The sequence below is a fragment of the Eubalaena glacialis genome, chromosome 14 (assembly GCF_028564815.1).
Source record: "Eubalaena glacialis isolate mEubGla1 chromosome 14, mEubGla1.1.hap2.+ XY, whole genome shotgun sequence".
Classification (NCBI taxonomy): domain Eukaryota; kingdom Metazoa; phylum Chordata; class Mammalia; order Artiodactyla; family Balaenidae; genus Eubalaena; species Eubalaena glacialis.
Genome location: NC_083729.1, coordinates 32,531,892 through 32,544,146, shown reverse-complemented (window position 1 = coordinate 32,544,146; position 12,255 = coordinate 32,531,892). Strand labels below are relative to the sequence as shown.

The 12,255-nt window shown below is 40.9% G+C and overlaps 1 long non-coding RNA gene across 3 annotated transcripts in view; it reads right to left on the bottom strand.

Annotated features, from left to right (window-relative positions):
• Positions 1–12,170, bottom strand: part of LOC133105206 (uncharacterized) — a 194,949-nt gene extending 182,779 nt beyond the window's left edge. For all 3 annotated transcript variants that reach the window (XR_009703814.1, XR_009703815.1, XR_009703816.1), the window contains exons 1-2: positions 11,965–12,170; positions 3,379–3,542 (exon numbers count right to left, since the gene is read on the bottom strand). This is a non-coding gene — a long non-coding RNA (uncharacterized LOC133105206). The remainder of the gene's footprint in view (positions 1–3,378; positions 3,543–11,964) is intronic.
• Positions 12,171–12,255: the final 85 nt, after the last annotated feature.

The window sequence follows — 12,255 nt, the reverse complement described above, 5'->3', positions numbered from 1 at the left end:
TGGTGGCTTCTCTTGTTGAGGAGCATGGGCTCTAGGCACATGGGCTTCAGTAGTTGTGGTTCGCAGGCTCTAGAGCGCAGGCTCAGTACTTGTGGCGCAGGGGCTTAGTTGCTCCGCGGCATGTGGGATCTTCCCGGACCAGAGCTCGAACCTGTGTCCCCTGCAGTGGCAGGTGGATTCTTAACCACTGCGCCACCGGAGAAGTCCGTATTTTTACTACTTCTGAGACAACATATCCTTGCTGGCATCCCCGTGGATGTCTAAACCATTCTGATCTGTTATTTGGAAGTGGACATGGGTCTTCACCATTTATGGAAACTGACTCTTGTCTGGTTCTCTCCTCCTTCTGGGCTCAGGAGATCCAAATTCTCCTGAAGTCAAGCCATTCCCATTTTCTTAGAACCCTTCTCCTTCCAGATAACTGAGTCTTCTGTCTCCCAAAGACTTTAGAAAATCACCACATTTTAACCTTCCCTCTAGAGAAGAGAAGGGAAAAGTACTTCTTATCTTTCCATGGCAAGCCCAGAGACAAGAAAACAAGATGTGATTTCTTAATCAACTGCCACACCTATTAATATTATTTCGATTTTGTGGCCTTGACTTAGAATATAACCATAATTAATCACACTATTTCCATGGGAAATCAATTCCAAGTTATAAACACTTTTCTTTTAGGGAACTTTGAGAACCCAATATATTCATTGGATATATTCTCTTTATAACAGCATTTTTCTTGCTTCTCTTTAAGGAAAGGAAAAATTACAGAGAGCAATGATAAGATTCATCATTAATATAAAAATACTCTGGTCACTGCTTTAAGGCTTTGCTTCAACGTTAATGCCCACAAATGAGATGAACATGAGGGAATATATTATCTCTTACCAAACGGCAAGATATTTTCTTCGCCAGGACACAAATGACATAGAGATAGAGGTGGTAATAATTTTAAAGATATAACCTCCCTGAGGTATACTGTAGAGTTAAGAATACCGTCATAAATACAGATGTAGGTAAGGTTTAGTTTAAGGAACTGTATTTTGGGTATTGTAGCACTTAGGTCAAAGAACCATGAGATAGTGGCCTGGTTTAATAAAACATTACAAAGGTCCATTAGGAAAACTCACCAGGGACAAAATGGGGGTAGTTTTGAAATAGACCATAGGAGCTGCTGCTTCTGCTAAAAGTAACCACACTGATTCCTAAATTTATCTCATTCTGTGATAACCGACTTTTCATTCTGAGGAGAGACAATGTAGTCCAGACCTCTTACCATTTCCTGTGCTCATCAGCTTTCATCCTGGGCCTAGTATAGACTAACCTTTTACTCTGAGGTGTCAGGTGAGGTGGTTGCCTCAAATACAAGCACTTTTTACAAGATAGACTAAGGGTAAATTGAACTCAAAGTAATTTTTTTTTTCTCCAAAATCCTTTCCTGATCCCATAGGTGGAAAACCTTTTGTTTTTTAGTTTCATCGGACCACCATTCCCATGTCTAGTTCAATAAATACTGGAATGAAGGCAGAATGATAACAAGGTACATTTGTGTGTGATTATGCAACATATCATGAGAGGAAATATCTTTTCAAAATAATTTGTAGGGGCTTACCTGGTGGTGCAGTGGTTAGGAGTCTGCCTGCCAATGCAGGGGACACAGGTTCGAGCCCTGGTCCGGGAAGATCCCACATGTCGCAGAGCAACTAAGCCCGTGAGCCACAACTACTGAGCCTGCGCTCTAGAGCCCGCAAGCCACAACTACTGAAGCCCGCATACCTGGAGCCCATGCTCTGCAACAAGAGAAGCCACCACAGTGAGAAGCCCACACACCACAATGAAGAGTAGTCCCCACTCGCTGCAACTAGAGAAAACCCGTGTAGCAACGAAGACCCAATGCAGCCAAAAATAAATAAATTTATATAAAAATAAATAAATAATTTGTAAGTTTGGCCTAGGATTGTCTGAAAACTGGAAATAACTATAAAATAATTCAATAGTCATAAAATGAATTTTTAAAACCTGCTTTTCCCCATAAGAGATTATCCACATTTAATCATTCAAGAGCTGATTATCCAGAATGTGTAATATACAAACCCATTATTTCTTCTTTTCCCTTCTGCTGCCTGAGTTTTGGTCATTTCACAGCTCATTAGTATTCTCTCTCTTGGAAAATAAAGGCAAGTGTAGCACAAACTAGTATTTTCAACTTTCTATGTAAAGGTTTTGTAGGAAGGGTTATGGTTTATATATCACTTTTCTTTAATAAGTATCTGGTTAGGCTCTACTGGGCACTGGCGAAGAATTAAAGACATTTAAGACATTGTCCCTGCTCTTAAGGCTCTTACAATACAATTGGAGAAACAAGGTTTACGTATAAAGTCAAATATTAATGCAAGACAATATATATTTAAACAACAATATGAAAGAATCTGGTCATAAATACATAGTGTACAAGAGAGCTTTATAGATCTATCATGGTTTTGAAAAGGGAGAGCAATAGTTTGAACTGACAAGATGGTCACAGAAATTCTCAGTAAGGTAGTGAGACTTGAGCTAGGTATCAAAGAATGGATGGAATTTTAGCATGGGCAAAAGAAAAAAAAAGAAAATTCTGCACAAAGTAAAAAACACAAGAAAATCCCAGAATTCCAGGGTTCAAGGCCCACAGATACTTTTAAATGGAATATTCCAAGCATACAGAGTATAGAAAATAATATAACAACTTCTTTTGTCTTTCCCGCCCAGCTTTGTCACATATTTACTTTTTGCCATATATGCTTTAGATCCACGTCTTTGTTTTTGTTTCTAAATACAGATTTGGCTAAAGGCTTCTACATACTCTATCATTATCCTGCTTTCTCAGCAGAGGTAACAACTATCCTGAATTTGGTAATTTATCATAACCACGAATATTTTAAAATGTTATTACAAATGGAAATATGCAGTATTGTTTAATGTGTTTAAAGTTATGTAAACAGTAGCATACTTTATGTATCTTCTGTCACTTGGTTTTATTCACTCAATATTCTATTAGTGGAGATTTATGCATATTCTAATTCTAGTTCTAGTTCATTTATTTTAACTATAATATTGTATTCCACTGTGTGATCATACACCAATTTACTTATCCATTCTCAGGTTGATGAACATTTAGGTTGTTTCCAATTATTTTCCTGTTATAGACCATGTTTCAATGAACATTCATTTACATGTCTCTTTATGCATTTGAGGGAGAGTCTCGTGTATACATGTAGAAATGGAATTGTTAGATTGTAAGATTGTAAGGGCATCTTTAGCTTTGATAATGAAAAATTGCCTTCCAATGTGGTTGTACCAGTTTATTCTCCTCCCCACAGTATACGAGATTTCCCATTTCTTCCTTACCTTTGCAACTCTGATGACTACATCATCGGCATGGAACTGGAGAGTACCCTGGAGTCAGTTCTTGCTATAAACTAGCACTCTGTGTAGGTGATGCTCAGCTTTGGATCACACCATGAACCTGCCCAGCCCCAGCTAAGACGGGATATCAAACCTCTGGGAGAGAACTGGAGAAGAGCAAAGAAAGGACTGGTTGAGTGGCTGAGGATTGGGAGCACATTTTATTCATTTTTGCAACCCCAATATCTAATATAACCTGAAACTCAGTAATCAAAGCTCAGTAGATGTTCAACTGACTGAAACTACTTATAAACCCTGATCTGTTTCTGATTTTCACTCCTCTAAGCTTCAATTTCCCCATCTGTAAACTAAGGACGATAATAAATGAAGGAGTCTTTCCAAAGATAAAATGAGACATAAATATGAAAATATTTATAAATGCTAAAAAGTAATGCAAATTAAGTTATAAAAGATTTGAAAGCTGCTTCTGCTTCGTGACTTCTTACATATAACCAGATAATATTTTAGCAGTTCGAAAGTATTGGCAAATTTCTCTTCGGCATTCTTCTTTTAACCTTAATTAATCCTGGGATCCCACCTACCTCAGACTCTGCTCAGGATCACATATAAAGATACACTGTAATCTTAAAAAGGTATTCCAATCCTTACTTGCAGCTCTCAAAGAGCACCTATGAGGAACCCATTCATGGTTACAGAGCCACGCTTGAGTTCCATTCTATTCTCTCTAGTCCTAAAACACAAACTCTTTCTCTAGGACCCAGTTTATTGGGTTCTTGGCTATTTTCTCCCTTCTCTCTTTCTTCCAACACCTGAGAGGTTGATTTAGCTCCTTTCTGGCTAAATTATTCCCCTTGTCTTCCTCCTTCCCCACCATCACGTCTCCACTATCCTTTCCTTAAATTCCACGTCACAAATATATCAAGCAAAGACAGGCTGGAAAGCACTGCCTGGGGAAGAATGGATACATATTCATATCTTAATAAATTATTCCACAGCATAAATTCTTGTTATGGAAGTTACATTATTTTCACTTTAAATGTTTAAAAAACAAGGCCCAGAAACATTTTCTATTCCTTTTAAGTGGCCTTCACTAAAAAAAAAAAAAAAAAAAGATTGCTCACCATTGCTCTACACTCTCAGACTCTCACTTAAGAGATCTCATTATTCTACCGTCTTTATTTGTATGACTTAAATTTACACGTGATGATCTAATTTCCTCTTGCACTTTCTAAATCTGTCACTATCTTTGCAATGGTTTCTCCTTAATGCCCTTTCATCTTCTCAAACATAATATGCCTAAAAGTGAGCTCACATTCATTCCAAATTTAGCTTCCCCCCGAGACTTCCATATTTCCATCATTGGCATTTTAAGAAGCATGTTTCTTGGCCAGGTGTGGTATATCAGAAGAAGAGAATGGGGCCAGAGAGACTAATTAAGAGGCTTGTACTCCGTAGCAAAAACAGACTGCACTCAGATTTGCAGACATGGTGTTTTGGATTTATTTGGAAGGACCAAAGAGGGCTCTCTTTAGGTCAGAGGTAAGCCCTAAATATTGGCATGAGCAGTGTAAGAGAGTTATACTTTCAGGTATTGAAAGTTCATACAAACATTTTCAGATATTGATGCCCACTTAATGGTATTGATGTTGAGACAGAGAGAGAATGCCTGTACAGCTCCACACTTATGCTTGAAAAGGACTATTCACAAATTTCATATAAGAGCTTAGCCATTTGTAAATGAAATACAAAGCAGTGGGGAAATTTTCATGAGTTTCCTTCCTTTTATTCCTTTTACAATGAGAACAATTATTCCATCAACACGTTTAAACTATTTCTGATGGCATCGGGTACTCAGCTGGGAAAGTTTATACTACCAGATGAGTCCTAATTTAAACATAATTTTTTTAAAAAGTATCTTAAGTAACCCAGATGATCAGATTCCAGACTGAAGCTTTGGCTCTAATGCTGAGAAGAGGCCCTGATCCAGTTGGGCTTTGCCATGAGCTCAGACCCAGGATGACCTATTTCTTGGGGCAGAGATCTGGGTCAGTTTAAGAAATGAGTCACCTTCACATCTGCCTTGAGCTATGAGCAGAGGGTAAGGAACAATGAAAAAATCCTGGCACATGTTATTTCAATTACTTAACTGGGCTTTTATTTCTGTTGTTATTTTTGTTTTTGTTTTGTCTGTTTTGATCAAGAAAAACTCCAGTCCAGGTTTAAACCGAATTCACGGATTTTTTTCTCCAAAGAGATGAACTTTTTAGATCTATGAGCAGATTACTTTCCTAGAGGTTTTGTCGAGAGCAGGGGTTGGACTCCTCCTAAGGGAGTAATAGCAACTAGAATAAAGCTTCTAAAGAACAGGCCAGTAGCATAGCACTCTGGGCAGTAATCTACCCTGGAAACACAGTGTATGTAACTGCATTTGTTCTGGGTCAACTCAATCCGATCTCGCCCAACAGTGGCCTCACTCTGTATTTGGGAACTAGAGGACAGGGCAATACCCTTTAACTGAGGGCACCTAAGGGGAGTTTTAGGCTAGATGTTACATGAAAGGGAACCAGGGAAACACTGTGCTCTGACCTATCAGGGGATAAAAGGTGAATATAACTAGGATTTTTATCAGTAGGTTATCTCAGCATCTCTTGATCTCTCACCCAGACTGTATTCAGCCTGCCCTTCTTTACAATCCTTTAGTATTTTGTCTATGTTTCACAGAGCCTACACCCATCAAGGATTTGTTGGGTCTAAAAAGATACCAATCCCCTACAGTGCAGGCCCAAGAGCACCCCCTTGAAATCCTGGCTTCTCAAGAAGATAGGAGGTTCTTGTCTATCAAGACAAGGTTCTTGTCTAACTTGTTTGTCTTTGCAAGATCTCACCTGATAGCAACACGGGGTAGGTGTACTCTATGCCCTGTTTTGTTGGTGTGTTTTATCTGCTTGATGATGAGAAGATGCTATTTGATCTGATAAACTGTTAGCAGGAATTTTACAGTAGGATCTATGAGATCAGGTTCTTGTCCCTGGCACTTTATGGCAATGGGGGTTCAAGAACACCTCTGATGATCTGATTCAGAGGGAAGCAAATATGTTTTTTGGAGATGTTACTTGATGGAGACCCAGGGGCCAGTTGTAGTTGAGGATTATATAATTATAGATTATAATCTGATCCCCTGGTGTTGGGCAGCACAGTGGCCCTGAGTTTGCTGCAACTATAAAAAGCTGAATCAAAGTTTGGGCTACGATATAGTGTTGAGATAATAGGTAGTTATAGTCTTCCTGTAGTCAATGCTGACCAGACTGCATGTGGAATACTGAGCTCAATGCTTAGTGGCAGAGTTTAGAAAGATACTAATACATTACATGTGTCCATATGAGGGGGGTCCAGATGAAATGTATGAAGATCATGATGTATGAGAAAGGCTGAAGGGGATCTGGCAGAATATAACTAAGAGGACACACGCTGGCAGGAGAGGAACTATGAACATCAATAGTTAGGTCAGCACTGACCTCCATGATGACAAATCTAATGATACTTTTATATCTCCCTCCTCAGTCTCTCTTTGGCATTTAACACACTTGATCATTCTCTTCTTAAAATTCCCTCCTTCTTTGCTTCATTGATACTAACTGTACTAATTCTGCAAATGGTAAAATTGAATTAGAAGTGCAAGAGACTTATTCGTGGAAATATCTGGAAGGATGAAGAGGAATGGAGGAGTAAGAGGGACGCGTCTCAGACCGCAGAGCAGCTCTGAGAAAGGCTCAGTGAGGCCAATGAGGAGCTCAGAGCAAAGACTGCTCATTAGACGACACTGCATTACATATTCTCCCATCTTGTCTCCAGTCTTGCCATCTGCCTTCAATTCACTCTCCACCTGCAGCTAGCAGAACGTTTCTAAGGCACAAGTAAGATCATGCCACTCCTGTGCTGATAACCCATCAATAGCCCCCTTGTGTTCTCAAAAATCCAAATTATTTAACACAATTTACATGCCCCTTAATGGACTGGTCCCTGTTTACCACTCTAGCCTCATCTGTTATTCACCCCAAACAGAACTACTTTCACTTCTTTGAATGTAAACTTTCTACCCTCAGTATGGAATATACTTTCTTGCCTGGCTAATTCTCTAACTTGTCTTTTAAGTCTCAGCTTAGAGTTTCCTTCCTCTGCGAAGACTTCCATAACCTGCAAAGACTAGATTCGTTGCCCTCTTATGTGACCCCGGAAACTACATAATAAAGGGCAGGTGGAATCTTGGCTGTGCATCTACAGAGGGCAGTGAAATATCACTTGGGTGCTAAATATTGGAAATGTAATAAAAGGGACAATGTTTATATATCAGGACTTCTCTCAGGGAATATACTATATGAAATAGAAAGGAATTCTATGATAAATAGTTTGGTGTGGGTGATAGTTTTCCAAAGGGACATGACAGGCAAACATTTTCAATCTAGTCACTACCTTCACCCCCCCAGCCCAACCCTAGGCATTTGGAAATGTTGTTGATGTCAGTATGGCTGGGAGCAGTACTGATGGCGGGGCAGGGATGTTATAATGCTTGGGGACAGTCCCATGCAAGCAAGGATTACCCAAAATGCTAATGAAACCTCCACTGAGAAACCTGTGCTAGGACGTACGCAAGTCTGGAAGCAGAGCTGAATTGCTCAGAATAACAGATAGGAAGCTGAGAGCTGACACCTGAGGACTTCCATCTCCACCCACTCCCCATGCAGGGTTCCACCTCACCTGTAAATAAATGTTGAGTACATGCTTTCAAAAATATCCATTTACTATTTTAATTAAAGAAATTAAGAAATTAAAGAAATTAAAAATATATATAGGTTGAAAAAGAACCAAATTATTAGCCCGAGTGGCATCTAGTATCTTCTTCTTGCTTTGCTTCTCTGCACCTCAGTACTTATCTCACTGTCAAGAAATTATCTGAGAACTTGTCTGTAGCCCCAACTTGAGTTCAGGGGCCTATTGCATTGCCAGAACCTAATATATGTTTGGCACCTAACAGATGCTCAACAAACATTTCTGAACTATGGATCTCCAAATTTAAAAATTAGCCCCGAAATTTTTTCTAAGTTTCAACCCTAATTTTTATTAGTGATAAATGTAAAATTTATCACTTATTTCACATTTCTATTTGAGCACCTCTAATTTAACAGATATAAAACAGAATCATCTATTTTGATCCAGTGTTATAACCCTCCCCCAAATAACCCCAGTTCCTCTTATTATGGCAAATGCTATCACCTTTTTGGGATCTTCCCAATTGTCTAAGCCAGAAACCTGCTTGTCATCCATGTCACTATCTGCTTCCTCACCGTCCAATTATTTCCTGGTTTCCTTCCCTTTTCTCCATCCTAGGCCTCCCTGGCCTTAATTCAAGGTCTCTTGTGTTATTGCATTTGCTTCCTAAATCATATCTCCATCCCCATCCTCATGACTGTCAGCCTTTAAAACATTCTAAAATGTACTCAAAATAACAGTAATTAATACTTTGTGGGATTACTGTGGTGCCAGGTACCGCTGACTTTTACACATATTTTCTTTTTGACTCTTCGTAATAGCCCCAGTTTGAAATAACTTCCCAAGGTTGTTCAGTAAGGAGACAGAGACAAGATCTGAACCCAGGTAGCCAGGCTCAGAGCTGTGTTAGGCTAGGTTATATAACCTCCTGGAACTTTCTGCCATATTGTTTCACAGACATGTCTGAGTCTGATTCTCCTCCCCTGGCAGATGGCCTGGTTGTAATGAGTCTTTTCTGAGTGAAGTTTGGCTCAGTATTCCTTTCCCAGAGCTGGTGGTATACTGAAAATGTGAATGGTGGCTATACGGTCAATAAACCGAAGAAGTGGATCCAATGGGTTATTAGACAAGAGGTCTTGAGGATGAAACTGAAAGCTGCGGTGGAGACCAAGGAATTTCTAAGCCACAGATGCACAAGGGATGGGCTAACAGAAAGGTGGTCTGGATATGGTGGCAACTGCTACTGTCCATCTTAGCCTTATGTGCTCCCTACTGTGTGATGCTTACATGGCTGGATGCTTTAAGGGCCTGGGGCTAAGTGGCCAGCCTGGAGTGTACCACCTCCCCCCAGTTTGTCTGGCAAACTGACATATTTTTCAAAATTTACTTTAGCATCATTCCTACATCTTCCTGTCTACATTTAGGTCCCTCCTTTGTTCTTCTCACACTGTTTTGTGAGACTGCACATTCCTTGAGGTCAGGCACCCTGGCTTTTCTTCTTTGTACTCCACACCACTAGAATCTAATAATCACTGACTCCAATTGAGTAACAGGGAGGCAGATTTTGGCTTAGCATAAGAGAAATTTTTTAAAGTATACTTTAACTACAGGCTAGTGGCTAAGAGCTTGGCCTTTGTGTCTTACTACCTCTATTCAAATTTCAGCTTTCTTTATTACCTTGAGCAGCTTAATCTGTCTGTGCCTCAAAAAATGGAGATAATAATATCTATGTCATCAAGTTGTTGTGAGAATTAAATGAGATAATACGTGGAAAGTACTTGGCTCAGTTCCTGGCACCCTGTAAGCACTTGGTAATTTTAGATATTATTTTTTTATTATTGTTATGATTATTCACTAGCACTATCTTATACTGAAGCAGTGAGTTCCCTTTTACTGAAGGTATTCAAGCAGCAGTAAATCCAGGAGAGATGCTGTAGAAGCAGTTTAGGACTTCTAAGGATGCTTCTAATCATAGAAGAGGGAAGTTATTTCTCTGATTCAAAGAAAGTGTGATCATTAGTGTTACTTCTAGTGAAGCTGAGGAGTGTTAGAATAGAAAAAAAGATCAGATTTGGCTGTATGTATGTATTACAAACAGCAAAATATTTTATTCTTTGTTGATTGCAAAAGCCCTTTTATTTATGTTGTAACCCATACGGCAAATCAGGCCCTTACATGCAAATCCATGTCTTTTCAAAAGGACTAGCTTGGCCTTGCCAAAATGGAACAAACAAAACTTTAAAGACTGTTTCAGCCCTACTGAAATGTCTTTTCCCTTTGAAAGAAGTCTATTAGTGAGGCAAATGCAAAGTTATCTGCACAGATGATAATCCTCGCAAACAAAACAGTGAAACCATTAGAACGTTCTTGTGCAGCATTCAATCCTGAGAATTTGGCTTTCCAGCATTAAAAAGGCAGAAAAAGAGAGCAGAACTGGTTCCTATTTGAGATAGTTTATTAGGTCTGCTTATCTGAACCCTGGGCTAATTATCCTCATGTTTGGCTTAAGGAGGCCAAACAATTCTCCAAAAGTGGACAGGCTGAAGGAAGGCTTGCCTCTGGGCAAGTGCCTTAAACAGGCAAAAAACAGGGTCCTTAGCCATGGAATAATATTTATAGTCAGGAGTTTAATTCTCAAGATACCAGAGTCTTAAGGTCGATCCATCTAGAAGAAACCCAATGATAAGCATTCATAGGGCAGCAGTGTAAGTAATATGCTCCTAGTACTGATGCTTTAAAATAATTAAAAACTAGATAATTGAAAGTCTACTTGTATAGGTGAAGAGATGGTCATTTTCCAACATCTTTTAGTCAACAGATAGGGCAAACAACTTCTTTGAGAATTTAGTAAACATGCAATCTTACTGTAGGCAGAGATGGAAAAGATAAAAATGTACGAGGCAGTTAACTGTAAATAGTTCGCTTGACTATTATTTGATTACACTTATTTTATATTTAACAAGTTTGATAAGACCTAGTTTTTCGGGGAGCCATGAGGCCTTAGGGAATATTAACGGTCAGAAGGTGTGGTGCCTAAGGGTATTAGGAAACAGCTTCTGAAGCAAAACTCCAAAGCGGTATTGCCGAAGTGGCCATCACCTACCTACTTGATTAAAGCTTTTGGAAATGCCTAGTGGGCAGTTTGTTGAGAACAGAAAATTAGCCCTCCATGCCCACAGGCTTTCTTGGACAGATAATAAGAGTTGAAGCTGGTGTCCACATACATGGGATGCAAGGCTTGCAATCTGGGTCTGAAGCAAGGTGGGGCTTTGGGTAGTTAAGCTGTAGAGCTTGCGGACCATCACAGGTTGACATTTCAGGTATGGGAATGGATCTCGTCCACGCTCCACCCTTCACCCCCACCACACCTCTCCTTTGCAAGCTTGCTAGACAGCTTGCTGGTCCCCTCCCCCTTCTTTGATAATCCAGACGCCTCTGGTGAAGGTCAAGCACTGCTTTAGTTTTGGCCTCTAGCTGCCTCCCACGCCCTCCACGCGGAAGGGCTGGCGGCCGTTTGGCGTGTTTTTCCTCCAGAGCTTCCCACGGCCTACCCACTCCACACGCCTCCCTGGCCGCCCTCCCGACCTGTCCTTTTTTGCACCCTGGCAGGTCAACTCCAAGGGCCCAAGTGTCAGGGGTCGCAGCAAGCACAGGCTCACTTTTTTCAGGGGATTTCCTCAGGACAACAACCCCTTCCCCGCAATCCCAGAAAGTCTGTGGGACTCGGCTGTGTCCTATGTATAGTTGCTTCTAAAAAAAAGTTCGGGACACGGGCCGTCTTGCAAATTAAAACTATACTACCTGCTTAGGATGGGGACCTCATGCGGCGACGTCAGACTTTGTCGCTGGGGAAATGAGAAGCGAATAGGAGCTCCTTTCTGCCTGCCCCCCCTCCGCGGTCCCGGGGGCAGGCGAGCCTTTTCTGGCACGGCACAGCGGCGGTCGCGCGCGGGTCCCCCGCGCGGGGAAGCCGCGGCCGTTTTGGCCGAGTAGGGCCCGGGGGCCGGGCCTCGCCAGGCAAGCGCGCAGAACCGGAGCGCGCACGGGGGGGGCCGCGCGCAGGGCCGGGGAGCGCTCCCTCCGGGCTCGCGG